The sequence below is a fragment of the Aulostomus chinensis genome, chromosome 4 (genome assembly GCF_037954235.1).
Source record: "Aulostomus chinensis isolate RoL2024-O1b breed Wild chromosome 4, RoL_Achi_v1.0, whole genome shotgun sequence".
Taxonomy (NCBI): Eukaryota; Metazoa; Chordata; class Actinopteri; order Syngnathiformes; family Aulostomidae; genus Aulostomus; species Aulostomus chinensis.
In genome coordinates, this window is record NC_141323.1 from 25,248,836 (window position 1) to 25,275,068 (window position 26,233).

General features: G+C 44.6%; 44 non-coding genes and 6 pseudogenes across 44 annotated transcripts; all 50 read left to right on the plus strand.

Moving 5' to 3' along the window:
- The first annotated feature begins 5,001 nt into the window (after nt 1-5,001).
- LOC147264162 (5S ribosomal RNA) lies at nt 5,002-5,120 on the plus strand. The gene has a single exon (XR_015115510.1). It is a non-coding gene; the product is annotated as a 5S ribosomal RNA (ribosomal RNA).
- A 310-nt stretch (nt 5,121-5,430) lies between these two features.
- Nucleotides 5,431-5,549, plus strand: LOC147264163 (5S ribosomal RNA). The gene has a single exon (XR_015113798.1). It is a non-coding gene; the product is annotated as a 5S ribosomal RNA (ribosomal RNA).
- Nucleotides 5,550-5,858: 309 nt separating this feature from the next.
- On the plus strand, nt 5,859-5,967 carry LOC147264164 (5S ribosomal RNA; annotated as a pseudogene).
- A 308-nt stretch (nt 5,968-6,275) lies between these two features.
- On the plus strand, nt 6,276-6,394 carry LOC147264165 (5S ribosomal RNA). Its single transcript, XR_015113398.1, has one exon. It is a non-coding gene; the product is annotated as a 5S ribosomal RNA (ribosomal RNA).
- A 310-nt stretch (nt 6,395-6,704) lies between these two features.
- LOC147264166 (5S ribosomal RNA) lies at nt 6,705-6,823 on the plus strand. The gene has a single exon (XR_015115296.1). It is a non-coding gene; the product is annotated as a 5S ribosomal RNA (ribosomal RNA).
- Nucleotides 6,824-7,132: 309 nt separating this feature from the next.
- LOC147264167 (5S ribosomal RNA) lies at nt 7,133-7,251 on the plus strand. The gene has a single exon (XR_015115550.1). It is a non-coding gene; the product is annotated as a 5S ribosomal RNA (ribosomal RNA).
- A 309-nt stretch (nt 7,252-7,560) lies between these two features.
- LOC147264168 (5S ribosomal RNA) lies at nt 7,561-7,679 on the plus strand. Its single transcript, XR_015114344.1, has one exon. It is a non-coding gene; the product is annotated as a 5S ribosomal RNA (ribosomal RNA).
- Nucleotides 7,680-7,989: 310 nt separating this feature from the next.
- On the plus strand, nt 7,990-8,108 carry LOC147264169 (5S ribosomal RNA). The gene has a single exon (XR_015113799.1). It is a non-coding gene; the product is annotated as a 5S ribosomal RNA (ribosomal RNA).
- Nucleotides 8,109-8,417: 309 nt separating this feature from the next.
- Nucleotides 8,418-8,536, plus strand: LOC147264170 (5S ribosomal RNA). The gene has a single exon (XR_015113800.1). It is a non-coding gene; the product is annotated as a 5S ribosomal RNA (ribosomal RNA).
- Nucleotides 8,537-8,846: 310 nt separating this feature from the next.
- On the plus strand, nt 8,847-8,965 carry LOC147264171 (5S ribosomal RNA). The gene has a single exon (XR_015115375.1). It is a non-coding gene; the product is annotated as a 5S ribosomal RNA (ribosomal RNA).
- A 310-nt stretch (nt 8,966-9,275) lies between these two features.
- Nucleotides 9,276-9,394, plus strand: LOC147264172 (5S ribosomal RNA). The gene has a single exon (XR_015113802.1). It is a non-coding gene; the product is annotated as a 5S ribosomal RNA (ribosomal RNA).
- Nucleotides 9,395-9,703: 309 nt separating this feature from the next.
- LOC147264173 (5S ribosomal RNA) lies at nt 9,704-9,822 on the plus strand. The gene has a single exon (XR_015115414.1). It is a non-coding gene; the product is annotated as a 5S ribosomal RNA (ribosomal RNA).
- A 310-nt stretch (nt 9,823-10,132) lies between these two features.
- LOC147264174 (5S ribosomal RNA) lies at nt 10,133-10,251 on the plus strand. The gene has a single exon (XR_015113461.1). It is a non-coding gene; the product is annotated as a 5S ribosomal RNA (ribosomal RNA).
- Nucleotides 10,252-10,561: 310 nt separating this feature from the next.
- LOC147264175 (5S ribosomal RNA) lies at nt 10,562-10,680 on the plus strand. Its single transcript, XR_015113803.1, has one exon. It is a non-coding gene; the product is annotated as a 5S ribosomal RNA (ribosomal RNA).
- A 309-nt stretch (nt 10,681-10,989) lies between these two features.
- Nucleotides 10,990-11,107, plus strand: LOC147264176 (5S ribosomal RNA; annotated as a pseudogene).
- Nucleotides 11,108-11,416: 309 nt separating this feature from the next.
- LOC147264177 (5S ribosomal RNA) lies at nt 11,417-11,535 on the plus strand. The gene has a single exon (XR_015114345.1). It is a non-coding gene; the product is annotated as a 5S ribosomal RNA (ribosomal RNA).
- Nucleotides 11,536-11,845: 310 nt separating this feature from the next.
- Nucleotides 11,846-11,964, plus strand: LOC147264178 (5S ribosomal RNA). Its single transcript, XR_015113804.1, has one exon. It is a non-coding gene; the product is annotated as a 5S ribosomal RNA (ribosomal RNA).
- Nucleotides 11,965-12,273: 309 nt separating this feature from the next.
- LOC147264179 (5S ribosomal RNA) lies at nt 12,274-12,392 on the plus strand. The gene has a single exon (XR_015115151.1). It is a non-coding gene; the product is annotated as a 5S ribosomal RNA (ribosomal RNA).
- Nucleotides 12,393-12,701: 309 nt separating this feature from the next.
- LOC147264180 (5S ribosomal RNA) lies at nt 12,702-12,820 on the plus strand. The gene has a single exon (XR_015114590.1). It is a non-coding gene; the product is annotated as a 5S ribosomal RNA (ribosomal RNA).
- A 310-nt stretch (nt 12,821-13,130) lies between these two features.
- LOC147264181 (5S ribosomal RNA) lies at nt 13,131-13,249 on the plus strand. Its single transcript, XR_015113805.1, has one exon. It is a non-coding gene; the product is annotated as a 5S ribosomal RNA (ribosomal RNA).
- Nucleotides 13,250-13,558: 309 nt separating this feature from the next.
- Nucleotides 13,559-13,677, plus strand: LOC147264182 (5S ribosomal RNA). The gene has a single exon (XR_015115638.1). It is a non-coding gene; the product is annotated as a 5S ribosomal RNA (ribosomal RNA).
- A 310-nt stretch (nt 13,678-13,987) lies between these two features.
- Nucleotides 13,988-14,106, plus strand: LOC147264183 (5S ribosomal RNA). Its single transcript, XR_015113806.1, has one exon. It is a non-coding gene; the product is annotated as a 5S ribosomal RNA (ribosomal RNA).
- A 310-nt stretch (nt 14,107-14,416) lies between these two features.
- On the plus strand, nt 14,417-14,535 carry LOC147264184 (5S ribosomal RNA). The gene has a single exon (XR_015113807.1). It is a non-coding gene; the product is annotated as a 5S ribosomal RNA (ribosomal RNA).
- Nucleotides 14,536-14,844: 309 nt separating this feature from the next.
- On the plus strand, nt 14,845-14,963 carry LOC147264185 (5S ribosomal RNA). Its single transcript, XR_015115639.1, has one exon. It is a non-coding gene; the product is annotated as a 5S ribosomal RNA (ribosomal RNA).
- A 310-nt stretch (nt 14,964-15,273) lies between these two features.
- On the plus strand, nt 15,274-15,392 carry LOC147264186 (5S ribosomal RNA). The gene has a single exon (XR_015114528.1). It is a non-coding gene; the product is annotated as a 5S ribosomal RNA (ribosomal RNA).
- A 309-nt stretch (nt 15,393-15,701) lies between these two features.
- LOC147264187 (5S ribosomal RNA) lies at nt 15,702-15,819 on the plus strand (annotated as a pseudogene).
- A 309-nt stretch (nt 15,820-16,128) lies between these two features.
- On the plus strand, nt 16,129-16,247 carry LOC147264188 (5S ribosomal RNA). Its single transcript, XR_015114346.1, has one exon. It is a non-coding gene; the product is annotated as a 5S ribosomal RNA (ribosomal RNA).
- A 310-nt stretch (nt 16,248-16,557) lies between these two features.
- On the plus strand, nt 16,558-16,676 carry LOC147264189 (5S ribosomal RNA). The gene has a single exon (XR_015113808.1). It is a non-coding gene; the product is annotated as a 5S ribosomal RNA (ribosomal RNA).
- A 309-nt stretch (nt 16,677-16,985) lies between these two features.
- LOC147264190 (5S ribosomal RNA) lies at nt 16,986-17,104 on the plus strand. The gene has a single exon (XR_015115152.1). It is a non-coding gene; the product is annotated as a 5S ribosomal RNA (ribosomal RNA).
- A 309-nt stretch (nt 17,105-17,413) lies between these two features.
- On the plus strand, nt 17,414-17,532 carry LOC147264191 (5S ribosomal RNA). Its single transcript, XR_015114592.1, has one exon. It is a non-coding gene; the product is annotated as a 5S ribosomal RNA (ribosomal RNA).
- Nucleotides 17,533-17,842: 310 nt separating this feature from the next.
- On the plus strand, nt 17,843-17,961 carry LOC147264192 (5S ribosomal RNA). Its single transcript, XR_015115210.1, has one exon. It is a non-coding gene; the product is annotated as a 5S ribosomal RNA (ribosomal RNA).
- A 309-nt stretch (nt 17,962-18,270) lies between these two features.
- Nucleotides 18,271-18,389, plus strand: LOC147264193 (5S ribosomal RNA). The gene has a single exon (XR_015114593.1). It is a non-coding gene; the product is annotated as a 5S ribosomal RNA (ribosomal RNA).
- Nucleotides 18,390-18,699: 310 nt separating this feature from the next.
- On the plus strand, nt 18,700-18,818 carry LOC147264194 (5S ribosomal RNA). The gene has a single exon (XR_015113809.1). It is a non-coding gene; the product is annotated as a 5S ribosomal RNA (ribosomal RNA).
- Nucleotides 18,819-19,127: 309 nt separating this feature from the next.
- Nucleotides 19,128-19,246, plus strand: LOC147264195 (5S ribosomal RNA). The gene has a single exon (XR_015115640.1). It is a non-coding gene; the product is annotated as a 5S ribosomal RNA (ribosomal RNA).
- A 310-nt stretch (nt 19,247-19,556) lies between these two features.
- Nucleotides 19,557-19,675, plus strand: LOC147264196 (5S ribosomal RNA). Its single transcript, XR_015113810.1, has one exon. It is a non-coding gene; the product is annotated as a 5S ribosomal RNA (ribosomal RNA).
- Nucleotides 19,676-19,984: 309 nt separating this feature from the next.
- Nucleotides 19,985-20,103, plus strand: LOC147264197 (5S ribosomal RNA; annotated as a pseudogene).
- A 310-nt stretch (nt 20,104-20,413) lies between these two features.
- LOC147264198 (5S ribosomal RNA) lies at nt 20,414-20,532 on the plus strand. The gene has a single exon (XR_015114594.1). It is a non-coding gene; the product is annotated as a 5S ribosomal RNA (ribosomal RNA).
- Nucleotides 20,533-20,842: 310 nt separating this feature from the next.
- LOC147264199 (5S ribosomal RNA) lies at nt 20,843-20,961 on the plus strand. Its single transcript, XR_015113811.1, has one exon. It is a non-coding gene; the product is annotated as a 5S ribosomal RNA (ribosomal RNA).
- Nucleotides 20,962-21,270: 309 nt separating this feature from the next.
- LOC147264200 (5S ribosomal RNA) lies at nt 21,271-21,389 on the plus strand. The gene has a single exon (XR_015115641.1). It is a non-coding gene; the product is annotated as a 5S ribosomal RNA (ribosomal RNA).
- Nucleotides 21,390-21,699: 310 nt separating this feature from the next.
- Nucleotides 21,700-21,818, plus strand: LOC147264201 (5S ribosomal RNA). The gene has a single exon (XR_015113813.1). It is a non-coding gene; the product is annotated as a 5S ribosomal RNA (ribosomal RNA).
- A 308-nt stretch (nt 21,819-22,126) lies between these two features.
- Nucleotides 22,127-22,245, plus strand: LOC147264202 (5S ribosomal RNA; annotated as a pseudogene).
- A 310-nt stretch (nt 22,246-22,555) lies between these two features.
- Nucleotides 22,556-22,674, plus strand: LOC147264203 (5S ribosomal RNA). The gene has a single exon (XR_015114348.1). It is a non-coding gene; the product is annotated as a 5S ribosomal RNA (ribosomal RNA).
- Nucleotides 22,675-22,984: 310 nt separating this feature from the next.
- LOC147264204 (5S ribosomal RNA) lies at nt 22,985-23,103 on the plus strand. The gene has a single exon (XR_015113814.1). It is a non-coding gene; the product is annotated as a 5S ribosomal RNA (ribosomal RNA).
- A 309-nt stretch (nt 23,104-23,412) lies between these two features.
- On the plus strand, nt 23,413-23,531 carry LOC147264205 (5S ribosomal RNA). Its single transcript, XR_015113815.1, has one exon. It is a non-coding gene; the product is annotated as a 5S ribosomal RNA (ribosomal RNA).
- Nucleotides 23,532-23,840: 309 nt separating this feature from the next.
- LOC147264206 (5S ribosomal RNA) lies at nt 23,841-23,959 on the plus strand. The gene has a single exon (XR_015113326.1). It is a non-coding gene; the product is annotated as a 5S ribosomal RNA (ribosomal RNA).
- Nucleotides 23,960-24,268: 309 nt separating this feature from the next.
- LOC147264207 (5S ribosomal RNA) lies at nt 24,269-24,386 on the plus strand (annotated as a pseudogene).
- A 309-nt stretch (nt 24,387-24,695) lies between these two features.
- On the plus strand, nt 24,696-24,814 carry LOC147264208 (5S ribosomal RNA). The gene has a single exon (XR_015114349.1). It is a non-coding gene; the product is annotated as a 5S ribosomal RNA (ribosomal RNA).
- Nucleotides 24,815-25,124: 310 nt separating this feature from the next.
- On the plus strand, nt 25,125-25,243 carry LOC147264209 (5S ribosomal RNA). Its single transcript, XR_015113816.1, has one exon. It is a non-coding gene; the product is annotated as a 5S ribosomal RNA (ribosomal RNA).
- Nucleotides 25,244-25,552: 309 nt separating this feature from the next.
- LOC147264210 (5S ribosomal RNA) lies at nt 25,553-25,671 on the plus strand. Its single transcript, XR_015115154.1, has one exon. It is a non-coding gene; the product is annotated as a 5S ribosomal RNA (ribosomal RNA).
- A 309-nt stretch (nt 25,672-25,980) lies between these two features.
- On the plus strand, nt 25,981-26,099 carry LOC147264211 (5S ribosomal RNA). The gene has a single exon (XR_015114595.1). It is a non-coding gene; the product is annotated as a 5S ribosomal RNA (ribosomal RNA).
- Nucleotides 26,100-26,233: the final 134 nt, after the last annotated feature.

Genomic DNA, 26,233 nt, shown 5'->3' on the forward strand with positions numbered 1-26,233 from the left:
CTCAACTCCTGGAATCAATGGAGGTGGGGGATACCCCAAGAGAATTGCAGCCGGCGGCAGCCACATCCACCAGGGTACCTGCCTTAAATGTGCCCTCCACCTTCCCTCCTCAGAGTAGATCAAACAGTGACTCGGAAATGGACTTTGCCACAATAAAAAATATTCGGAAAAAGCACACCTCAATAAAAGATGCTGCGATGAAGAAAAAACAGAAGAAAGAAGGAGGGAGAGGTAAAAAATCTTGAGGGAAAATTGGCTGTTTAAAGGTTTTTTTGGTCTGACCATGTTTCTGCTGCACTCCCTTAATGTCAATGGACTCCGCACTTATGGCAGGATGACCGCCATTTTACTTAAAAGCAAGTGTGACATTCTCTGCTTACAGGAGACAAGGTGGGAAGGGGATAGCGTGGCGGCAGCAAGCAAAATGTGGGAAGGAGATGTCTTTTTTAGCAACGGCACAAGTAAATCTTGTGGCGTAGCTATTTTAGTAAAAAAGACTATAAGTACCAATAGCAAGTTAATATATCATGACAAGAAAGGTAGAATACTTATTATAGATGTTTGCATAAACAATAGAACATACAGAATTGTTAACATATATGCCAGTAACTGTGAAAAGGAAAGGAAAATGTTTCTAAATAGTATAAGCAGATGGATAGATCATAGAACCATAATAATAGGAGATTTCAATATCGCATTAACTAAGGATGATATATCAATTAACAATGTATACAAGAATGACACAAGCAGAACTGAGCTATATAATTTAATGAATATTCACAATTTGACAGATGTATGGAGAATTCACAACCCATTCAAGAAAGAGTACTCCAGAAGACAGGTTGTGCAGGGAAAAATGAAACAAGCCAGAATAGATTTATGTCTAGCGGCCCCTGAAGCAACAAAACAGATCAATAAAATACAATATAATTATAACGCATGGAGTGATCACGCAACAATTGAGTGTTACTTGGGTGCTGCAGGAGGTTTCAGGGGGGGAGGTACCTGGTGCCTCAACTCCAGCCTCCTGGCAGATTCAACTTACGTTAAAAAAATCACAAAACTGCTTGATTATGCAAAAATTGAAATGAAAATAGAAAATAATTTTATAGAAAAGTGGGAAATTCTAAAGCAAAGAATTAAAAGAAGTAGTATAAATTATAGTAAAGAGAAAAAGTGGAGAGAGGAGCTGGAGGAAAATCGACTAAGAAAATTAATCAATCATGAAATAGCATTATTTGATAAAGAACCTAACAGAAACACAGAAAACTATGAATTATATAAAGCAAAACTAGGAAACATAGAAAAAATAAAATGCAGAGGTGCAATGATAAGAAGCAGAGTTAAAAATTTAGTAGAAGGAGAAAAATGCACCGCATATTTTTTGGGGCTCGAAAAGCAAAAACAAAACAAAACTATAATAGAAAAAATCAACGATATAACTGGAAAAGAATATGACGATCAAGAAAATATACTAAGAGTAACTACAGAGTTTTATAAAGAATTATTTGATAATGGATATAGCAATAGCGAAGAGGTAGACAAGTTGTTATCAAATATCCAAACTAGTATTTCAGTGGAGGATAAGGAATGGTCTGATGCACAAATTACTATTAATGAGATAAAGACGGCAATAGATAGCTTAAATAAAAACAAAAGTCCAGGGGTAGATGGTTTAACAGCAGAATTTTATATTTGTTTCAAAGAGCAGATAGCTCCCCTGTTGCTGTCATTGTACCACTCAATGGAACGGGAACAGAGAACATCCAATACATTCACTGCAGGAATAATTTCACTTATCTACAAAAATAAAGGTTCAAAACAGGATATAACAAACTATAGACCAATAAGTTTACTCAATACAGATTACAAGATACTGACCAAAACACTGGCAAACAGGCTTAAACTTACAATAGGAACCATTATTGGTAATACACAGGCATACGGCATACCAGATAGAGACATCATAGATACGATCCTTACAATAAAGGATACCGTCAGGACAATGGCAGCACAGGGGGGGTATCTGCTCGGAATTGATTTGGAGAAAGCGTTCGACAGAGTAGAACATCTTTTCTTATATAAAACTTTAAAAAGATTTGGATACGGTGAAGGCTTTATTAGATGGATTAAATTATTATACGATAACGCATACAGTCAAATAAAGATAAATGGACAACTAACAGAAAAGATCAAATTAAAAAGATCGGTAAGGCAAGGATGCCCGCTTTCAGCTCTTTTATACAGTATTGTTGCTGAGCCACTAGCTTTAAGTATAATGAATGATAAGAATATTATAGGTATAAAAACATATAGAGACAAAGTCGTTAAAATAGCACAATTTGCGGATGATATCAATATAATGTTTAAAAATGAAGAAAATTTAAATTATATTATAAAACATCTAGAAAGATATGAAAAAGCATCAGGAGCTAAGGTTAACAGAAATAAGTCAGAAATGATGGAATTCGGTAAAAATAGTTTAAAAAATAATTGGGGTTTTAGCACTAAAGAATACAGGAAAATACTGGGTGTATACATTGGTAAAAATGAAGGGGAAGCCAGGGACTTAGGGTGGAGAGAACTTGTAAAAAAGGTAGAAAATACACTTAATTTATGGAGAAGTAGGGGTTTAAGCCTGAGAGGAAAGGTAATTGTCATCAATGCCTTAATACTGTCAAAAATTAATCATGTTTTGGGGGCCTGTGAGCTACCGCAGTGGGCACTAAATTCGCTAAATGAAGCGATCTCCTCCTTCCTTTGGAGGGGAAAGGGAAATTCGATCGCTCATCGGGTGATAATTGCTAATAAAAGGGAGGGGGGATTAGGACTAATTGACATCAGTGCAAAAAAAGATGCACTCAGGGCCAAATTAGTTAGAAATTTTCTCGATTCGAACAGGCAGTACCCCTGGGAGGACACAATGGCGGGCTACCTGGCTGAGTACGGGGAGGGGGAGAAACTCCCTCTTTATCACCTCCTTCCTGGGAAAAGCCATGGCTCGCTACCGATGTTCTACCAGGAGGTGCTAGAGGCATGGGGCAAATTCCTGCCCCACCTCAGGCCTAAGTGCAGTCAGAAAAGTCATGTGCTGCAGTTACCTTTTCTCGAAAGCACCTTTTTCACACACAATGGTAGGACACTTAAATGCAGGGCACTTCAGCAACATAATATAACAAGGGTCGGTCAAGTGGTGGGGGAAAGGGGTCTGTTCAGTCTCAGGAAAGTCACAACGCAACTCAAAAAAACAGGGACACCGTGCAGAAAGGATTACCTAAATGGACTAGGTAACAAAATCAACAGAAACATAACCTCACTGTGGAGAAACTTAATCATCACGGACAAATCGAGAGCAGACCCCGAACTCCCACCGCTTGAGCTTGTCACACAGTACACAGGGAAAGAGCTGTCACAGGTGAAAACAAAGGACTGGTACACCATAGGGATTAACTCAATTAAACGCACTCCAAAAGCAGAAAAACACTGGGCACAATTATTCAAGGGAATACCGATAGGAAAAATCTGGCAAAACCTTAACATACCTTACATGGACAGCAATACTTTCAAGCTAGAATTCAATATCAGACACAGGAGAATTTTCACAGGAATCAAATTACACCAGATTAATAAGGAAAACTACAGTAGGACATGCCAAATCTGCAATAAAGAACCGGAAGACCAGGAGCATCTATTCATCAACTGCAAGGAATCGGATAAATTCAGGAATTTCATCAGGATGCTACTGCAAGAGCACTGCAATTTCAGTTTGACAGATGAAACACTATGGACATGGACTCTTCTCTTTGGTACAACACTGAAACAAAAGGATCAGAACAGGACTCTCATAAATACCATACTCACTTTTGCAAAAAAATCAATATGGACAACTAGAAACTACGCTCTCTATGAAAAGAAGAAAATAAACATATTTGGGGTTTTTTACACAACACTCTTGAAGCACCTACAAATCTTACATGACATGGACAAGGATATTTTTGAAAACACTTTCTGCAGGAAAAACACATTTTTCAACATAGCAAATGGCAAAATTGAAATAAACAAGATTGACAATGGTATGTTTTCTCTTCAAATTCCCAGCTAAGTAGTCTCTTTTTTTTATAAAGCAAAGTATTTTTCAAATTTAATAAAGGGGTGAGCAAATTGGGTGGTTTATGTTTTTGGTGTGTTTCACATTTCATTTTGATAAAATTTCATTTAAAAAAAAAAAAAAATTTGTGTGTGTGACACTTCACGACAGGAATTTGTTCTTTTTAGTCCCATGAGTTTTTTTTGTCTCTCTTTAATTTTTATTTATTTTTTTTTTGGAATGACCTGCATTGCTCCAGTGGCTGTAGGCACATAGTGTTGGTTTATTTGTCTAAATTTAACTTAATTAAAAAAAAAAAAAAAACTCTGATGGTGTTTTCATCAAGTTCGAGGTGTATCAAGGGTGGGGGTTTTTTTTTGGTAAGATTTCTTTCCTGAAGGAATTTATTTTTTATATAATTGTTAAATTTTGTCATGTAAATAAGAATGTACAGTTGGTAAAAATGTATGATGTATTTTTGATAATAAAAGACAAAAAAAAAAAAAAAACACGCCCGATCTCGTCTGATCTCGGAAGCTAAGCAGGGTCGGGCCTGGTTAGTACTTGGATGGGAGACCGCCTGGGAATACCAGGTGCTGTAAGCTTTTTTGTTTCATTGTGAGGAAAGGGCAGCTTTGAGTGTTTGGGGACCAGCATGAGCGAACTTCCCTCACACACCTTTTCTTGAAGCGCCCTCTGCAGCTTTGGAATGGAATTTCATGCAGTGGTTAATTTGAAGAAGACAGATGGCAGATGCAGTACTTTTCTCTCGATGACATCAACATTCTTTTCTTTTATTGACAGGACACCTATTTGGCGTGTGAAAAGACCCTGAGGCTTTTGCGCTTCACTTTTTTTCTGAGGTTGTAAAGTGAGTGAAATGGATATAGAGCCCATGTGTGTAAGAGTCAAGGGCTTACGGCCATACCACTCTGAACACGCCCGATCTCGTCTGATCTCGGAAGCTAAGCAGGGTTGGGCCTGGTTAGTACTTGGATGGGAGACCGCCTGGGAATACCAGGTGCTGTAAGCTTTTTTGTTTCATTGTGAGGAAAGGGCAGCTTTGAGTGTTTGGGGACCAGCATGAGCGAACTTCCCTCACACACCTTTTCTTGAAGCGCCCTCCACAGCTTTCGAATGGAATGTCATGCAGTGTGTAATTTGAAGTAGACAGATTGCAGATGCAGTACTTTTCTCTAGATGACATCAACATTCTTTTCTTTGTATTGACAGGACAACTATTTGGTGTGTAAAAAGGCCGTGAGGCTGTTGCACATCACATTTTTTTTGAGGTTGTAAAGTGAGTGAAATGGATATAGAGCCCATGTGTGTGAGAGTCAAGGGCTTACGGCCATACCACTCTGAACACGCCCGATCTCGTCTGATCTCGGAAGCTTAGCAGGGTCGGGCCTGGTTAGTACTTGGATGGAAGACCGCCTGGGAATACCAGGTGCTGTAAGCTTTTTTGTTTCATTGTGAGGAAAGGGCCGCTTTGAGACTTTGGGGACCAGCATGAGCGAGCTTCCCTCACACACCTTTTCTTGAAGGGCCCTCTGCAGCTTTGGAATGGAATTTCATGCAGTGGATAATTTGAAGAAGACAGATGGCAGATGCAGTACTTTTCTCTCGATGACATCAACATTCTTTTCTTTTATTAACAGGATACGTATGTGGCGTGTGAAAAGACCCTGAGGCTGTTGCGCATCACTTTTTTTCTGTGGTTGTAAAGTGTGTGAAATGGATATAGAGGCCATGTGTGTGAGAGTCAAGAGCTTACGGCCATACCACTCTGAACACGTCTGATCTCGGAAGCTAAGCAGGGTTGGGCCTGGTTAGTACTTGGATGGGAGATCGCCTGGGAATACCAGGTGCTGTAAGCTTTTTTGTTTCATTGTGAGGAAAGGGCCGCTTTGAGTGTTTGGGGACCAGCATGAGCGAGCTTCCCTCACACACCTTTTCTTGAAGCGCCCTCCACAGCTTTGGAATGGAATGTCATGCAGTGGTTAATTTGAAGTAGACAGATGGCAGATGCAGTACTTTTCTCTAGATGACATCAACATTCTTTTCTTTTTTGACAGGACACCGATTTGGCGTGTGAAAAGACCCTGAGGCTGTTGCGCATCACTTTTTTTCTGAGGTTGTAAATTGTGTGAAATGGATATAGAGCCCATGTGTGTCAGAGTCAAAGGCTTATGGCCATACTACTCTGAACACGCCCGATCCCTTCTGATCTCGGAAGCTAAGCAGGGTCGGGCCTGGTTAGTACTTGGATGGAAGACCGCCTGGGAATACCAGGTGCTGTAAGCTTTTTTATTTCTTTGTGAGGAAAGGGCAGCTTTGAGTCTTTGGGGACCAGCATGAGCGAGCTTCCCTCACACACCTTTTCTTGAAGTGCCCTCCACAGCTTTCGAATGGAATGTCATGCAGTGTGTAATTTGAAGTAGACAGATTGCAGATGCAGTACTTTTCTCTAGATGACATCAACATTTTTTTCTTTGTATTGACAGGACTACTATTTGGTGTGTAAAAAGACCGTGAGGCTGTTGCACATCACATTTTTTTTGAGGTTGTAAAGTGAGTGAAATGGATATAGAGCCCATGTGTGTGAGAGTCAAGGGCTTACGGCCATACCACTCTGAACACGCCCGATCTCGTCTGATCTCGGAAGCTTAGCAGGGTCGGGCCTTGTTAGTACTTGGATGGAAGACCGCCTGGGAATACCAGGTGCTGTAAGCTTTTTTGTTTCATTGTGAGGAAAGGGCCGCTTTGAGACTTTGGGGACCAGCATGAGCGAGCTTCCCTCACACACCTTTTCTTGAAGGGCCCTCTGCAGCTTTGGAATGGAATTTCATGCAGTGGTTAATTTGAAGAAGACAGATGGCAGATGCAGTACTTTTCTCTCGATGACATCAACATTCTTTTGTTTTATTGACAGGACACCGATTTGGCGTGTGAAAAGACCCTGAGGCTGTTGCGCATCACTTTTTTTCTGAGGTTGTAAAGTGTGTGAAATGGATATAGAGCCCATGTGTGTGAGAGTCAAGAGCTTACGGCCATACCACTCTGAACACGCCCGATCTCGTCTGATCTCGGAAGCTAAGCAGGGTTGGGCCTGGTTAGTACTTGGATGGGAGACCGCTTGGGAATACCAGGTGTTGTAAGCTTTTCTGTTTCATTGTGAGGAAAGGGCAGCTTTGAGTGTTTGGGGACCAGCATGAGCGAGCTTCCCTCACACACCTTTTCTTGAAGCGCCCTCCACAGCTTTGGAATGGAATGTCCTGCAGTGGTTAATTTGAAGTAGACAGATGGCAGATGCAGTACTTTTCTCTAGATGACATCAACATTCTTTTCTTTTATTGACAGGACACCGATTTGGCGTGTGAAAAGACCCTGAGGCTGTTGCGCATCACTTTTTTTCTGAGGTTGTAAATTGTGTGAAATGGATATAGAGCCCATGTGTGTCAGAGTCAAAGGCTTATGGCCATACTACTCTGAACACGCCCGATCTCGTCTGATCTCGGAAGCCAAGCAGGGTCGGGCCTGGTTAGTACTTGGATGGAAGACCGCCTGGGAATACCAGGTGCTGTAAGCTTTTTTATTTCTTTGTGAGGAAAGGGCAGCTTTGAGTCTTTGGGGACCAGCATGAGCGAGCTTCCCTCACACACCTTTTCTTGAAGTGCCCTCCACAGCTTTCGAATGGAATGTCATGCAGTGTGTAATTTGAAGTAGACAGATTGCAGATGCAGTACTTTTCTCGAGATGACATCAACATTTTTTTCTTTGTATTGACAGGACAACTATTTGGTGTGTAAAAAGACCGTGAGGCTGTTGCACATCACATTTTTTTTGAGGTTGTAAAGTGAGTGAAATGGATATAGAGCCCATGTGTGTGAGAGTCAAGGGCTTACGGCCATACCACTCTGAACACGCCCGATCTCGTCTGATCTCGGAAGCTTAGCAGGGTCGGGCCTGGTTAGTACTTGGATGGAAGACCGCCTGGGAATACCAGGTGCTGTAAGCTTTTTTGTTTCATTGTGAGGAAAGGGCCGCTTTGAGTCTTTGGGGACCAGCATGAGCGAGCTTCCCTCACACACCTTTTCTTGAAGCGCCCTCTGCAGCTTTGGAATGGAATGTCATGCAGTGGTTAATTTGAAGAAGACAGATGGCAGATGCAGTACTTTTCTCTCGATGACATCAACATTCTTTTCTTTTATTGACAGGACACCGATTTGGTGTGTAAAAAGACCGTGAGGCTGTTGCACATCACATTTTTTTTGAGGTTGTAAAGTGAGTGAAATGGATATAGAGCCCATGTGTGTGAGAGTCAAGGGCTTACGGCCATACCACTCTGAACACGCCCGATCTCGTCTGATCTCGGAAGCTTAGCAGGGTCGGGCCTGGTTAGTACTTGGATGGAAGACCGCCTGGGAATACCAGGTGCTGTAAGCTTTTTTGTTTCATTGTGAGGAAAGGGCCGCTTTGAGTGTTTGGGGACCAGCATGAGCGAGCTTCCCTCACACACCTTTTCTTGAAGCGCCCTCCACAGCTTTGGAATGGAATGTCATGCAGTGGTTAATTTGAAGTAGACAGATGGCAGATGCAGTACTTTTCTCTAGATGACATCAACATTCTTTTGTTTTATTGACAGGACACCGATTTGGCGTGTGAAAAGACCCTGAGGCTGTTGCGCATCACTTTTTTTTCTGAGGTTGTAAATTGTGTGAAATGGATATAGAGCCCATGTGTGTCAGAGTCAAAGGCTTATGGCCATACTACTCTGAACACGCCCGATCTCGTCTGATCTTGGAAGCTAAGCAGGGTCGGGCCTGGTTAGTACTTGGATGGAAGACCGCCTTGGAATACCAGGTGCTGTAAGCTTTTTTATTTCTTTGTGAGGAAAGGGCAGCTTTGAGTCTTTGGGGACCAGCATGAGCGAGCTTCCCTCACACACCTTTTCTTGAAGTGCCCTCCACAGCTTTCGAATGGAATGTCATGCAGTGTGTAATTTAAAGTAGACAGATTGCAGATGCAGTACTTTTCTCTAGATGACATCAACATTTTTTTCTTTGTATTGACAGGACAACTATTTGGTGTGTAAAAAGACCGTGAGGCTGTTGCACATCACATTTTTTTTGAGGTTGTAAAGTGAGTGAAATGGATATAGAGCCCATGTGTGTGAGAGTCAAGGGCTTACGGCCATACCACTCTGAACACGCCCGATCTCGTCTGATCTCGGAAGCTTAGCAGGGTCGGGCCTGGTTAGTACTTGGATGGAAGACCGCCTGGGAATACCAGGTGCTGTAAGCTTTTTTGTTCCATTGTGAGGAAAGGGCCGCTTTGAGTCTTTGGGGACCAGCATGAGCGAGCTTCCCTCACACACCTTTTCTTGAAGCGCCCTCTGCAGCTTTGGAATGGAATTTCATGCAGTGGTTAATTTGAAGAAGACAGATGGCAGATGCAGTACTTTTCTCTCGATGACATCAACATTCTTTTGTTTTATTGACAGGACACCGATTTGGCGTGTGAAAAGACCCTGAGGCTGTTGCGCATCACTTTTTTTCTGAGGTTGTAAATTGTGTGAAATGGATATAGAGCCCATGTGTGTCAGAGTCAAAGGCTTATGGCCATACTACTCTGAACACGCCCCATCTCGTCTGATCTCGGAAGCTAAGCAGGGTCGGGCCTGGTTAGTACTTGGATGGAAGACCGCCTGGGAATACCAGGTGCTGTAAGCTTTTTTATTTCTTTGTGAGGAAAGGGCAGCTTTGAGTCTTTGGGGACCAGCATGAGCGAGCTTCCCTCACACACCTTTTCTTGAAGTGCCCTCCACAGCTTTCGAATGGAATGTCATGCAGTGTGTAATTTAAAGTAGACAGATTGCAGATGCAGTACTTTTCTCTAGATGACATCAACATTTTTTTCTTTGTATTGACAGGACAACTATTTGGTGTGTAAAAAGACCCTGAGGCTGTTGCGCATCACTTTTTTTCTGAGGTTGTAAATTGTGTGAAATGGATATAGAGCCCATGTGTGTCAGAGTCAAAGGCTTATGGCCATACTACTCTGAACACACCCGATCTCGTCTGATCTCGGAAGCCAAGCAGGGTCGGGCCTGGTTAGTACTTGGATGGAAGACCGCCTGGGAATACCAGGTGCTGTAAGCTTTTTTATTTCTTTGTGAGGAAAGGGCAGCTTTGAGTCTTTGGGGACCAGCATGAGCGAGCTTCCCTCACACACCTTTTCTTGAAGTGCCCTCCACAGCTTTCGAATGGAATGTCATGCAGTGTGTAATTTGAAGTAGACAGATTGCAGATGCAGTACTTTTCTCTAGATGACATCAACATTTTTTTCTTTGTATTGACAGGACAACTATTTGGTGTGTAAAAAGACCGTGAGGCTTTTGCACATCACATTTTTTTTGAGGTTGTAAAGTGAGTGAAATGGATATAGAGCCCATGTGTGTGAGAGTCAAGGGCTTACGGCCATACCACTCTGAACACGCCCGATCTCGTCTGATCTCGGAAGCTTAGCAGGGTCGGGCCTGGTTAGTACTTGGATGGAAGACCGCCTGGGAATACCAGGTGCTGTAAGCTTTTTTGTTTCATTGTGAGGAAAGGGCCGCTTTGAGTCTTTGGGGACCAGCATGAGCGAGCTTCCCTCACACACCTTTTCTTGAAGCGCCCTCTGCAGCTTTGGAATGGAATTTCATGCAGTGGTTAATTTGAAGAAGACAGATGGCAGATGCAGTACTTTTCTCTCGATGACTTCAACATTCTTTTGTTTTATTGACAGGACACCGATTTGGCGTGTGAAAAGACCCTGAGGCTGTTGCGCATCACTTTTTTTCTGAGGTTGTAAAGTGTGTGAAATGGATATAGAGCCCATGTGTGTGAGAGTCATGAGCTTACGCCTAACCACTCTGAACACGCCCGATCTCGTCTGATCTGGGAAGCTAAGCAGGGTTGGGCCTGGTTAGTACTTGGATTGGAGACCGCCTGGGAATACCAGATGTTGTAAGCTTTTTTGTTTCATTGTGAGGAAAGGGCAGCTTTGAGTGTTTGGGGACCAGCATGAGCGAGCTTCCCTCACACACCTTTTCTTGAAGCGCCCTCCACAGCTTTGGAATGGAATGTCCTGCAGTGGTTAATTTGAAGTAGACAGATGGCAGATGCAGTACTTTTCTCTAGATGACATCAACATTCTTTTCTTTTATTGACAGGACACCGATTTGGCGTGTGAAAAGACCCTGAGGCTGTTGCGCATCACTTTTTTTCTGAGGTTGTAAATTGTGTGAAATGGATATAGAGCCCATGTGTGTCAGAGTCAAAGGCTTATGGCCATACTACTCTGAACACGCCCGATCTCGTCTGATCTCGGAAGCCAAGCAGGGTCGGGCCTGGTTAGTACTTGGATGGAAGACCGCCTGGGAATACCAGGTGCTGTAAGCTTTTTTATTTCTTTGTGAGGAAAGGGCAGCTTTGAGTCTTTGGGGACCAGCATGAGCGAGCTTCCCTCACACACCTTTTCTTGAAGTGCCCTCCACAGCTTTCGAATGGAATGTCATGCAGTGTGTAATTTGAAGTAGACAGATTGCAGATGCAGTACTTTTCTCGAGATGACATCAACATTTTTTTCTTTGTATTGACAGGACAACTATTTGGTGTGTAAAAAGACCGTGAGGCTGTTGCACATCACATTTTTTTTGAGGTTGTAAAGTGAGTGAAATGGATATAGAGCCCATGTGTGTGAGAGTCAAGGGCTTACGGCCATACCACTCTGAACACGCCCGATCTCGTCTGATCTCGGAAGCTTAGCAGGGTCGGGCCTGGTTAGTACTTGGATGGAAGACCGCCTGGGAATACCAGGTGCTGTAAGCTTTTTTGTTTCATTGTGAGGAAAGGGCCGCTTTGAGTCTTTGGGGACCAGCATGAGCGAGCTTCCCTCACACACCTTTTCTTGAAGCGCCCTCTGCAGCTTTGGAATGGAATGTCATGCAGTGGTTAATTTGAAGAAGACAGATGGCAGATGCAGTACTTTTCTCTCGATGACATCAACATTCTTTTCTTTTATTGACAGGACACCGATTTGGTGTGTAAAAAGACCGTGAGGCTGTTGCACATCACATTTTTTTTGAGGTTGTAAAGTGAGTGAAATGGATATAGAGCCCATGTGTGTGAGAGTCAAGGGCTTACGGCCATACCACTCTGAACACGCCCGATCTCGTCTGATCTCGGAAGCTTAGCAGGGTCGGGCCTGGTTAGTAATTGGATGGAAGACCGCCTGGGAATACCAGGTGCTGTAAGCTTTTTTGTTTCATTGTGAGGAAAGGGCCGCTTTGAGTCTTTGGGGACCAGCATGAGCGAGCTTCCCTCACACACCTTTTCTTGAAGCGCCCTCCACAGCTTTGGAATGGAATGTCATGCAGTGGTTAATTTGAAGTAGACAGATGGCAGATGCAGTACTTTTCTCTAGATGACATCAACATTCTTTTCTTTTATTGACAGGACACCGATTTGGCGTGTGAAAAGACCCTGAGGCTGTTGCGCATCACTTTTTTTCTGAGGTTGTAAATTGTGTGAAATGGATATAGAGCCCATGTGTGTCAGAGTCAAAGGCTTATGGCCATACTACTCTGAACACGCCCGATCTCGTCTGATCTTGGAAGCTAAGCAGGGTCGGGCCTGGTTAGTACTTGGATGGAAGACCGCCTGGGAATACCAGGTGCTGTAAGCTTTTTTATTTCTTTGTGAGGAAAGGGCAGCTTTGAGTCTTTGGGGACCAGCATGAGCGAGCTTCCCTCACACACCTTTTCTTGAAGTGCCCTCCACAGCTTTCTAATGGAATGTCATGCAGTGTGTAATTTAAAGTAGACAGATTGCAGATGCAGTACTTTTCTCTAGATGACATCAACATTTTTTTCTTTGTATTGACAGGACAACTATTTGGTGTGTAAAAAGACCGTGAGGCTGTTGCACATCACATTTTTTTTGAGGTTGTAAAGTGAGTGAAATGGATATAGAGCCCATGTGTGTGAGAGTCAAGGGCTTACGGCCATACCACTCTGAACACGCCCGATCTCGTCTGATCTCGGAAGCTTAGCAGGGTCGGGCCTGGTTAGTACTTGGATGGAAGACCGCCTGGGAATACCAGGTGCTGTAAGCTTTTTTGTTTCATTGTGAGGAAAGGGCCGCTTTGAGACTTTGGGGACCAGCATGAGCGAGCTTCCCTCACACACCTTTTCTTGAAGGGCCCTCTGTAGCTTTGGAATGGAATTTCATGCAGTGGTTAATTTGAAGAAGACAGATGGCAGATGCAGTACTTTTCTCTCGATGACATCAACATTCTTTTGTTTTATTGACAGGACACCGATTTGGCGTGTGAAAAGACCCTGAGGCTGTTGCGCATCACTTTTTTTCTGAGGTTGTAAAGTGTGTGAAATGGATATAGAGCCCATGTGTGTGAGCGTCAAGAGCTTACGGCCATACCACTCTGAACACGCCCGATCTCGTCTGATCTCGGAAGCTAAGCAGGGTCGGGCCTGGTTAGTACTTGGATGGAAGACCGCCTGGGAATACCAGGTGCTGTAAGCTTTTTTATTTCTTTGTGAGGAAAGGGCAGCTTTGAGTCTTTGGGGACCAGCATGAGCGAGCTTCCCTCACACACCTTTTCTTGAAGTGCCCTCCACAGCTTTCGAATGGAATGTCATGCAGTGTGTAATTTAAAGTAGACAGATTGCAGATGCAGTACTTTTCTCGAGATGACATCAACATTTTTTTCTTTGTATTGACAGGACAACTATTTGGTGTGTAAAAAGACCGTGAGGCTGTTGCACATCACATTTTTTTTGAGGTTGTAAAGTGAGTGAAATGGATATAGAGCCCATGTGTGTGAGAGTCAAGGGCTTACGGCCATACCACTCTGAACACGCCCGATCTCGTCTGATCTCGGAAGCTTAGCAGGGTCGGGCCTGGTTAGTACTTGGATGGAAGACCGCCTGGGAATACCAGGTGCTGTAAGCTTTTTTATTTCTTTGTGAGGAAAGGGCAGCTTTGAGTCTTTGGGGACCAGCATGAGCGAGCTTCCCTCACACACCTTTTCTTGAAGTGCCCTCCACAGCTTTCGAATGGAATGTCATGCAGTGTGTAATTTAAAGTAGACAGATTGCAGATGCAGTACTTTTCTCTAGATGACATCAACATTTTTTTCTTTGTATTGACAGGACAACTATTTGGTGTGTAAAAAGACCGTGAGGCTGTTGCACATCACATTTTTTTTGAGGTTGTAAAGTGAGTGAAATGGATATAGAGCCCATGTGTGTGAGAGTCAAGGGCTTACGGCCATACCACTCTGAACACGCCCGATCTCGTCTGATCTCGGAAGCTTAGCAGGGTCGGGCCTGGTTAGTACTTGGATGGAAGACCGCCTGGGAATACCAGGTGCTGTAAGCTTTTTTGTTTCATTGTGAGGAAAGGGCCGCTTTGAGACTTTGGGGACCAGCATGAGCGAGCTTCCCTCACACACCTTTTCTTGAAGGGCCCTCTGCAGCTTTGGAATGGAATTTCATGCAGTGGTTAATTTGAAGAAGACAGATGGCAGATGCAGTACTTTTCTCTCGATGACATCAACATTCTTTTGTTTTATTGACAGGACACCGATTTGGCGTGTGAAAAGACCCTGAGGCTGTTGCGCATCACTTTTTTTCTGAGGTTGTAAAGTGTGTGAAATGGATATAGAGCCCATGTGTGTGAGAGTCAAGAGCTTACGGCCATACCACTCTGAACACGCCCGATCTCGTCTGATCTCGGAAGCTAAGCAGGGTCGGGCCTGGTTAGTACTTGGATGGAAGACCGCCTGGGAATACCAGGTGCTGTAAGCTTTTTTATTTCTTTGTGAGGAAAGGGCAGCTTTGAGTCTTTGGGGACCAGCATGAGCGAGCTTCCCTCACACACCTTTTCTTGAAGTGCCCTCCACAGCTTTCGAATGGAATGTCATGCAGTGTGTAATTTGAAGTAGACAGATTGCAGATGCAGTACTTTTCTCTAGATGACATCAACATTTTTTTCTTTGTATTGACAGGACAACTATTTGGTGTGTGAAAAGACCCTGAGGCTGTTGCACATCACATTTTTTTTGAGGTTGTAAAGTGAGTGAAATGGATATAGAGCCCATGTGTGTGAGAGTCAAGGGCTTACGGCCATACCACTCTGAACACGCCCGATCTCGTCTGATCTCGGAAGCTTAGCAGGGTCGGGCCTGGTTAGTACTTGGATGGAAGTCCGCCTGGGAATACCAGGTGCTGTAAGCTTTTTTGTTCCATTGTGAGGAAAGGGCCGCTTTGAGTCTTTGGGGACCAGCATGAGCGAGCTTCCCTCACACACCTTTTCTTGAAGCGCCCTCTGCAGCTTTGGAATGGAATTTCATGCAGTGGTTAATTTGAAGAAGACAGATGGCAGATGCAGTACTTTTCTCTCGATGACTTCAACATTCTTTTGTTTTATTGACAGGACACCGATTTGGCGTGTGAAAAGACCCTGAGGCTGTTGCGCATCACTTTTTTTCTGAGGTTGTAAAGTGTGTGAAATGGATATAGAGCCCATGTGTGTGAGAGTCAAGAGCTTACGCCTAACCACTCTGAACACGCCCGATCTCGTCTGATCTCGGAAGCTAAGCAGGGTTGGGCCTGGTTAGTACTTGGATGGGAGACCGCCTGGGAATACCAGATGTTGTAAGCTTTTTTGTTTCATTGTGAGGAAAGGGCAGCTTTGAGTGTTTGGGGACCAGCATGAGCGAGCTTCCCTCACACACCTTTTCTTGAAGCGCCCTCCACAGCTTTGGAATGGAATATCCTGCAGTGGTTAATTTGAAGTAGACAGATGGCAGATGCAGTACTTTTCTCTAGATGACATCAACATTCTTTTCTTTTATTGACAGGACACCGATTTGGCGTGTGAAAAGACCCTGAGGCTGTTGCGCATCACTTTTTTTCTGAGGTTGTAAATTGTGTGAAATGGATATAGAGCCCATGTGTGTCAGAGTCAAAGGCTTATGGCCATACTACTCTGAACACGCCCGATCTCGTCTGATCTCGGAAGCCAAGCAGGGTCGGGCCTGGTTAGTACTTGGATGGAAGACCGCCTGGGAATACCAGGTGCTGTAAGCTTTTTTATTTCTTTGTGAGGAAAGGGCAGCTTTGAGTCTTTGGGGACCAGCATGAGCGAGCTTCCCTCACACACCTTTTCTTGAAGTGCCCTCCACAGCTTTCGAATGGAATGTCATGCAGTGTGTAATTTGAAGTAGACAGATTGCAGATGCAGTACTTTTCTCTAGATGACATCAACATTTTTTTCTTTGTATTGACAGGACAACTATTTGGTGTGTAAAAAGACCGTGAGGCTGTTGCACATCACATTTTTTTTGAGGTTGTAAAGTGAGTGAAATGGATATAGAGCCCATGTGTGTGAGAGTCAAGGGCTTACGGCCATACCACTCTGAACACGCCCGATCTCGTCTGATCTCGGAAGCTTAGCAGGGTCGGGCCTGGTTAGTACTTGGATGGAAGACCGCCTGGGAATACCAGGTGCTGTAAGCTTTTTTGTTTCATTGTGAGGAAAGGGCCGCTTTGAGTCTTTGGGGACCAGCATGAGCGAGCTTTCCTCACACACCTTTTCTTGAAGCGCCCTCTGCAGCTTTGGAATGGAATGTCATGCAGTGGTTAATTTGAAGAAGACAGATGGCAGATGCAGTACTTTTCTCTCGATGACATCAACATTCTTTTCTTTTATTGACAGGACACCGATTTGGTGTGTAAAAAGACCGTGAGGCTGTTGCACATCACATTTTTTTTGAGGTTGTAAAGTGAGTGAAATGGATATAGAGCCCATGTGTGTGAGAGTCAAGGGCTTACGGCCATACCACTCTGAACACGCCCGATCTCGTCTGATCTCGGAAGCTTAGCAGGGTCGGGCCTGGTTAGTAATTGGATGGAAGACCGCCTGGGAATACCAGGTGCTGTAAGCTTTTTTGTTTCATTGTGAGGAAAGGGCCGCTTTGAGTGTTTGGGGACCAGCATGAGCGAGCTTCCCTCACACACCTTTTCTTGAAGCGCCCTCCACAGCTTTGGAATGGAATGTCATGCAGTGGTTAATTTGAAGTAGACAGATGGCAGATGCAGTACTTTTCTCTAGATGACATCAACATTCTTTTCTTTTATTGACAGGACACCGATTTGGCGTGTGAAAAGACCCTGAGGCTGTTGCGCATCACTTTTTTTCTGAGGTTGTAAATTGTGTGAAATGGATATAGAGCCCATGTGTGTCAGAGTCAAAGGCTTATGGCCATACTACTCTGAACACGCCCGATCTCGTCTGATCTTGGAAGCTAAGCAGGGTCGGGCCTGGTTAGTACTTGGATGGAAGACCGCCTGGGAATACCAGGTGCTGTAAGCTTTTTTATTTCTTTGTGAGGAAAGGGCAGCTTTGAGTCTTTGGGGACCAGCATGAGCGAGCTTCCCTCACACACCTTTTCTTGAAGTGCCCTCCACAGCTTTCGAATGGAATGTCATGCAGTGTGTAATTTAAAGTAGACAGATTGCAGATGCAGTACTTTTCTCTAGATGACATCAACATTTTTTTCTTTGTATTGACAGGACAACTATTTGGTGTGTAAAAAGACCGTGAGGCTGTTGCACATCACATTTTTTTTGAGGTTGTAAAGTGAGTGAAATGGATATAGAGCCCATGTGTGTGAGAGTCAAGGGCTTACGGCCATACCACTCTGAACACGCCCGATCTCGTCTGATCTCGGAAGCTTAGCAGGGTCGGGCCTGGTTAGTACTTGGATGGGAGACCGCCTGGGAATACCAGATGTTGTAAGCTTTTTTGTTTCATTGTGAGGAAAGGGCAGCTTTGAGTGTTTGGGGACCAGCATGAGCGAGCTTCCCTCACACACCTTTTCTTGAAGCGCCCTCCACAGCTTTGGAATGGAATGTCATGCAGTGGTTAATTTGAAGTAGACAGATGGCAGATGCAGTACTTTTCTCTAGATGACATCAACATTCTTTTCTTTTATTGACAGGACACCGATTTGGCGTGTGAAAAGACCCTGAGGCTGTTGCGCATCACTTTTTTTCTGAGGTTGTAAATTGTGTGAAATGGATATAGAGCCCATGTGTGTCAGAGTCAAAGGCTTATGGCCATACTACTCTGAACACGCCCGATCTCGTCTGATCTTGGAAGCTAAGCAGGGTCGGGCCTGGTTAGTACTTGGATGGAAGACCGCCTGGGAATACCAGGTGCTGTAAGCTTTTTTATTTCTTTGTGAGGAAAGGGCAGCTTTGAGTCTTTGGGGACCAGCATGAGCGAGCTTCCCTCACACACCTTTTCTTGAAGTGCCCTCCACAGCTTTCGAATGGAATGTCATGCAGTGTGTAATTTAAAGTAGACAGATTGCAGATGCAGTACTTTTCTCTAGATGACATCAACATTTTTTTCTTTGTATTGACAGGACAACTATTTGGTGTGTAAAAAGACCGTGAGGCTGTTGCACATCACATTTTTTTTGAGGTTGTAAAGTGAGTGAAATGGATATAGAGCCCATGTGTGTGAGAGTCAAGGGCTTACGGCCATACCACTCTGAACACGCCCGATCTCGTCTGATCTCGGAAGCTTAGCAGGGTCGGGCCTGGTTAGTACTTGGATGGAAGACCGCCTGGGAATACCAGGTGCTGTAAGCTTTTTTGTTTCATTGTGAGGAAAGGGCCGCTTTGAGACTTTGGGGACCAGCATGAGCGAGCTTCCCTCACACACCTTTTCTTGAAGGGCCCTCTGCAGCTTTGGAATGGAATTTCATGCAGTGGTTAATTTGAAGAAGACAGATGGCAGATGCAGTACTTTTCTCTCGATGACATCAACATTCTTTTGTTTTATTGACAGGACACCGATTTGGCGTGTGAAAAGACCCTGAGGCTGTTGCGCATCACTTTTTTTCTGAGGTTGTAAAGTGTGTGAAATGGATATAGAGCCCATGTGTGTGAGAGTCAAGAGCTTACGGCCATACCACTCTGAACACGCCCGATCTCGTCTGATCTCGGAAGCTAAGCAGGGTCGGGCCTGGTTAGTACTTGGATGGAAGACCGCCTGGGAATACCAGGTGCTGTAAGCTTTTTTATTTCTTTGTGAGGAAAGGGCAGCTTTGAGTCTTTGGGGACCAGCATGAGCGAGCTTCCCTCACACACCTTTTCTTTAAGTGCCCTCCACAGCTTTCGAATGGAATGTCATGCAGTGTGTAATTTGAAGTAGACAGATTGCAGATGCAGTACTTTTCTCTAGATGACATCAACATTTTTTTCTTTGTATTGACAGGACAACTATTTGGTGTGTGAAAAGACCCTGAGGCTGTTGCACATCACATTTTTTTTGAGGTTGTAAAGTGAGTGAAATGGATATAGAGCCCATGTGTGTGAGAGTCAAGGGCTTACGGCCATACCACTCTGAACACGCCCGATCTCGTCTGATCTCGGAAGCTTAGCAGGGTCGGGCCTGGTTAGTACTTGGATGGAAGACCGCCTGGGAATACCAGGTGCTGTAAGCTTTTTTGTTCCATTGTGAGGAAAGGGCCGCTTTGAGTCTTTGGGGACCAGCATGAGCGAGCTTCCCTCACACACCTTTTCTTGAAGCGCCCTCTGCAGCTTTGGAATGGAATTTCATGCAGTGGTTAATTTGAAGAAGACAGATGGCAGATGCAGTACTTTTCTCTCGATGACATCAACATTCTTTTGTTTTATTGACAGGACACCGATTTGGCGTGTGAAAAGACCCTGAGGCTGTTGCGCATCACTTTTTTTCTGAGGTTGTAAATTGTGTGAAATGGATATAGAGCCCATGTGTGTCAGAGTCAAAGGCTTATGGCCATACTACTCTGAACACGCCCGATCTCGTCTGATCTCGGAAGCTAAGCAGGGTCGGGCCTGGTTAGTACTTGGATGGAAGAAAGCCTGGGAATACCAGGTGCTGTAAGCTTTTTTATTTCTTTGTGAGGAAAGGGCAGCTTTGAGTCTTTGGGGACCAGCATGAGCGAGCTTCCCTCACACACCTTTTCTTGAAGTGCCCTCCACAGCTTTCGAATGGAATGTCATGCAGTGTGTAATTTAAAGTAGACAGATTGCAGATGCAGTACTTTTCTCTAGATGAAATCAACATTTTTTTCTTTGTATTGACAGGACAACTATTTGGTGTGTAAAAAGACCCTGAGGCTGTTGCGCATCACTTTTTTTCTGAGGTTGTAAATTGTGTGAAATGGATATAGAGCCCATGTGTGTCAGAGTCAAAGGCTTATGGCCATACTACTCTGAACACGCCCGATCTCGTCTGATCTTGGAAGCTAAGCAGGGTCGGGCCTGGTTAGTACTTGGATGGAAGACCGCCTGGGAATACCAGGTGCTGTAAGCTTTTTTATTTCTTTGTGAGGAAAGGGCAGCTTTGAGTCTTTGGGGACCAGCATGAGCGAGCTTCCCTCACACACCTTTTCTTGAAGTGCCCTCCACAGCTTTCGAATGGAATGTCATGCAGTGTGTAATTTAAAGTAGACAGATTGCAGATGCAGTACTTTTCTCTAGATGACATCAACATTTTTTTCTTTGTATTGACAGGACAACTATTTGGTGTGTAAAAAGACCGTGAGGCTGTTGCACATCACATTTTTTTTGAGGTTGTAAAGTGAGTGAAATGGATATAGAGCCCATGTGTGTGAGAGTCAAGGGCTTACGGCCATACCACTCTGAACACGCCCGATCTCGTCTGATCTCGGAAGCTTAGCAGGGTCGGGCCTGGTTAGTACTTGGATGGAAGACCGCCTGGGAATACCAGGTGCTGTAAGCTTTTTTGTTTCATTGTGAGGAAAGGGCCGCTTTGAGACTTTGGGGACCAGCATGAGCGAGCTTCCCTCACACACCTTTTCTTGAAGGGCCCTCTGCAGCTTTGGAATGGAATTTCATGCAGTGGTTAATTTGAAGAAGACAGATGGCAGATGCAGTACTTTTCTCTCGATGACATCAACATTCTTTTGTTTTATTGACAGGACACCGATTTGGCGTGTGAAAAGACCCTGAGGCTTTTGCGCATCACTTTTTTTCTGAGGTTGTAAAGTGTGTGAAATGGATATAGAGCCCATGTGTGTGAGAGTCAAGAGCTTACGGCCATACCACTCTGAACACGCCCGATCTCGTCTGATCTCGGAAGCTAAGCAGGGTCGGGCCTGGTTAGTACTTGGATGGAAGACCGCCTGGGAATACCAGGTGCTGTAAGCTTTTTTATTTCTTTGTGAGGAAAGGGCAGCTTTGAGTCTTTGGGGACCAGCATGAGCGAGCTTCCCTCACACACCTTTTCTTGAAGTGCCCTCCACAGCTTTGGAATGGAATGTCATGCAGTGTGTAATTTGAAGTAGACAGATTGCAGATGCAGTACTTTTCTCTAGATGACATCAACATTTTTTTCTTTGTATTGACAGGACAACTATTTGGTGTGTGAAAAGACCCTGAGGCTGTTGCACATCACATTTTTTTTGAGGTTGTAAAGTGAGTGAAATGGATATAGAGCCCATGTGTGTGAGAGTCAAGGGCTTACGGCCATACCACTCTGAACACGCCCGATCTCGTCTGATCTCGGAAGCTTAGCAGGGTCGGGCCTGGTTAGTACTTGGATGGAAGACCGCCTGGGAATACCAGGTGCTGTAAGCTTTTTTGTTCCATTGTGAGGAAAGGGCCGCTTTGAGTCTTTGGGGACCAGCATGAGCGAGCTTCCCTCACACACATTTCTTGAAGCGCCCTCTGCAGCTTTGGAATGGAATTTCATGCAGTGGTTAATTTGAAGAAGACAGATGGCAGATGCAGTACTTTTCTCTCGATGACATCAACATTCTTTTGTTTTATTGACAGGACACCGATTTGGCGTGTGAAAAGACCCTGAGGCTGTTGCACATCACTTTTTTTCTGAGGTTGTAAATTGTGTGAAATGGATATAGAGCCCATGTGTGTCAGAGTCAAAGGCTTATGGCCATACTACTCTGAACACGCCCGATCTCGTCTGATCTCGGAAGCTAAGCAGGGTCGGGCCTGGTTAGTACTTGGATGGAAGAAAGCCTGGGAATACCAGGTGCTGTAAGCTTTTTTATTTCTTTGTGAGGAAAGGGCAGCTTTGAGTCTTTGGGGACCAGCATGAGCGAGCTTCCCTCACACACCTTTTCTTGAAGTGCCCTCCACAGCTTTCGAATGGAATGTCATGCAGTGTGTAATTTAAAGTAGACAGATTGCAGATGCAGTACTTTTCTCTAGATGAAATCAACATTTTTTTCTTTGTATTGACAGGACAACTATTTGGTGTGTAAAAAGACCCTGAGGCTGTTGCGCATCACTTTTTTTCTGAGGTTGTAAATTGTGTGAAATGGATATAGAGCCCATGTGTGTCAGAGTCAAAGGCTTATGGCCATACTACTCTGAACACGCCCGATCTCGTCTGATCTCGGAAGCCAAGCAGGGTCGGGCCTGGTTAGTACTTGGATGGAAGACCGCCTGGGAATACCAGGTGCTGTAAGCTTTTTTATTTCTTTGTGAGGAAAGGGCAGCTTTGAGTCTTTGGGGACCAGCATGAGCGAGCTTCCCTCACACACCTTTTCTTGAAGTGCCCTCCACAGCTTTCGAATGGAATGTCATGCAGTGTGTAATTTGAAGTAGACAGATTGCAGATGCAGTACTTTTCTCTAGATGACATCAACATTTTTTTCTTTGTATTGACAGGACAACTATTTGGTGTGTAAAAAGACCGTGAGGCTGTTGCACATCACATTTTTTTTGAGGTTGTAAAGTGAGTGAAATGGATATAGAGCCCATGTGTGTGAGAGTCAAGGGCTTACGGCCATACCACTCTGAACACGCCCGATCTCGTCTGATCTCGGAAGCTTAGCAGGGTCGGGCCTGGTTAGTACTTGGATGGAAGACCGCCTGGGAATACCAGGTGCTGTAAGCTTTTTTGTTTCATTGTGAGGAAAGGGCCGCTTTGAGTCTTTGGGGACCAGCATGAGCGAGCTTCCCTCACACACCTTTTCTTGAAGCGCCCTCTGCAGCTTTGGAATGGAATTTCATGCAGTGGTTAATTTGAAGAAGACAGATGGCAGATGCAGTACTTTTCTCTCGATGACATCAACATTCTTTTCTTTTATTGACAGGACACCGATTTGGTGTGTAAAAAGACCGTGAGGCTGTTGCGCATCACTTTTTTTCTGAGGTTGTAAATTGTGTGAAATGGATATAGAGCCCATGTGTGTGAGAGTCAAGGGCTTACGGCCATACCACTCTGAACACGCCCGATCTCGTCTGATCTCGGAAGCTTAGCAGGGTCGGGCCTGGTTAGTACTTGGATGGAAGACCGCCTGGGAATACCAGGTGCTGTAAGCTTTTTTGTTTCATTGTGAGGAAAGGGCCGCTTTGAGACTTTGGGGACCAGCATGAGCGAGCTTCCCTCACACACCTTTTCTTGAAGGGCCCTCTGCAGCTTTGGAATGGAATTTCATGCAGTGGTTAATTTGAAGAAGACAGATGGCAGATGCAGTACTTTTCTCTCGATGACATCAACATTCTTTTGTTTTATTGACAGGACACCCATTTGGCGTGTGAAAAGACCCTGAGGCTGTTGCGCATCACTTTTTTTCTGAGGTTGTAAAGTGTGTGAAATGGATATAGAGCCCATGTGTGTGAGAGTCAAGAGCTTACGGACATACCACTCTGAACACGCCCGATCTCGTCTGATCTCGGAAGCTAAGCAGGGTTGGGCCTGGTTAGTACTTGGATGGGAGACCGCCTGGGAATACCAGGTGTTGTAAGCTTTTTTGTTTCATTGTGAGGAAAGGGCAGCTTTGAGTGTTTGGGGACCAGCATGAGCGAGCTTCCCTCACACACCTTTTCTTGAAGCGCCCTCCACAGCTTTGGAATGGAATGTCATGCAGTGGTTAATTTGAAGTAGACAGATGGCAGATGCAGTACTTTTCTCTAGATGACATCAACATTCTTTTCTTTTATTGACAGGACACCGATTTGGCGTGTGAAAAGACCCTGAGGCTGTTGCGCATCACTTTTTTTCTGAGGTTGTAAAGTGTGTGAAATGGATATAGAGCCCATGTGTGTGAGAGTCAAGAGCTTACGCCTAACCACTCTGAACACGCCCGATCTCGTCTGATCTCGGAAGCTAAGCAGGGTTGGGCCTGGTTAGTACTTGAATGGGAGACCGCCTGGGAATACCAGATGTTGTAAGCTTTTTTGTTTCATTGTGAGGAAAGGGCAGCTTTGAGTGTTTGGGGACCAGCATGAGCGAGCTTCCCTCACACACCTTTTCTTGAAGCGCCCTCCACAGCTTTGGAATGGAATGTCCTGCAGTGGTTAATTTGAAGTAGACAGATGGCAGATGCAGTACTTTTCTCTAGATGACATCAACATTCTTTTCTTTTATTGACAGGACACCGATTTGGCGTGTGAAAAGACCCTGAGGCTGTTGCGCATCACTTTTTTTCTGAGGTTGTAAATTGTGTGAAATGGATATAGAGCCCATGTGTGTCAGAGTCAAAGGCTTATGGCCATACTACTCTGAACACGCCCGATCTCGTCTGATCTCGGAAGCCAAGCAGGGTCGGGCCTGGTTAGTACTTGGATGGAAGACCGCCTGGGAATACCAGGTGCTGTAAGCTTTTTTATTTCTTTGTGAGGAAAGGGCAGCTTTGAGTCTTTGGGGATCAGCATGAGCGAACTTCCCTCACACACCTTTTCTTGAAGTGCCCTCCACAGCTTTCGAATGGAATGTCATGCAGTGTGTAATTTGAAGTAGACAGTTTGCAGATGCAGTACTTTTCTCTAGATGACATCAACATTTTTTTCTTTGTATTGACAGGACAACTATTTGGTGTGTAAAAAGACCGTGAGGCTGTTGCACATCACATTTTTTTTGAGGTTGTAAAGTGAGTGAAATGGATATAGAGCCCATGTGTGTGAGAGTCAAGGGCTTACGGCCATACCACTCTGAACACGCCCGATCTCGTCTGATCTCGGAAGCTTAGCAGGGTCGGGCCTGGTTAGTACTTGGATGGAAGACCGCCTGGGAATACCAGGTGCTGTAAGCTTTTTTGTTTCATTGTGAGGAAAGGGCCGCTTTGAGTCTTTGGGGACCAGCATGAGCGAGCTTTCCTCACACACCTTTTCTTGAAGCGCCCTCTGCAGCTTTGGAATGGAATGTCATGCAGTGGTTAATTTGAAGAAGACAGATGGCAGATGCAGTACTTTTCTCTCGATGACATCAACATTCTTTTCTTTTATTGACAGGACACCGATTTGGTGTGTAAAAAGACCGTGAGGCTGTTGCACATCACATTTTTTTTGAGGTTGTAAAGTGAGTGAAATGGATATAGAGCCCATGTGTGTGAGAGTCAAGGGCTTACGGCCATACCACTCTGAACACGCCCGATCTCGTCTGATCTCGGAAGCTTAGCAGGGTCGGGCCTGGTTAGTAATTGGATGGAAGACCGCCTGGGAATACCAGGTGCTGTAAGCTTTTTTGTTTCATTGTGAGGAAAGGGCCGCTTTGAGTGTTTGGGGACCAGCATGAGCGAGCTTCCCTCACACACCTTTTCTTGAAGCGCCCTCCACAGCTTTGGAATGGAATGTCATGCAGTGGTTAATTTGAAGTAGACAGATGGCAGATGCAGTACTTTTCTCTAGATGACATCAACATTCTTTTCTTTTGTTGACAGGACACCGATTTGGCGTGTGAAAAGACCCTGAGGCTGTTGCGCATCACTTTTTTTCTGAGGTTGTAAATTGTGTGAAATGGATATAGAGCCCATGTGTGTCAGAGTCAAAGGCTTATGGCCATACTACTCTGAACACGCCCGATCTCGTCTGATCTTGGAAGCTAAGCAGGGTCGGGCCTGGTTAGTACTTGGATGGAAGACCGCCTGGGAATACCAGGTGCTGTAAGCTTTTTTATTTCTTTGTGAGGAAAGGGCAGCTTTGAGTCTTTGGGGACCAGCATGAGCGAGCTTCCCTCACACACCTTTTCTTGAAGTGCCCTCCACAGCTTTCGAATGGAATGTCATGCAGTGTGTAATTTAAAG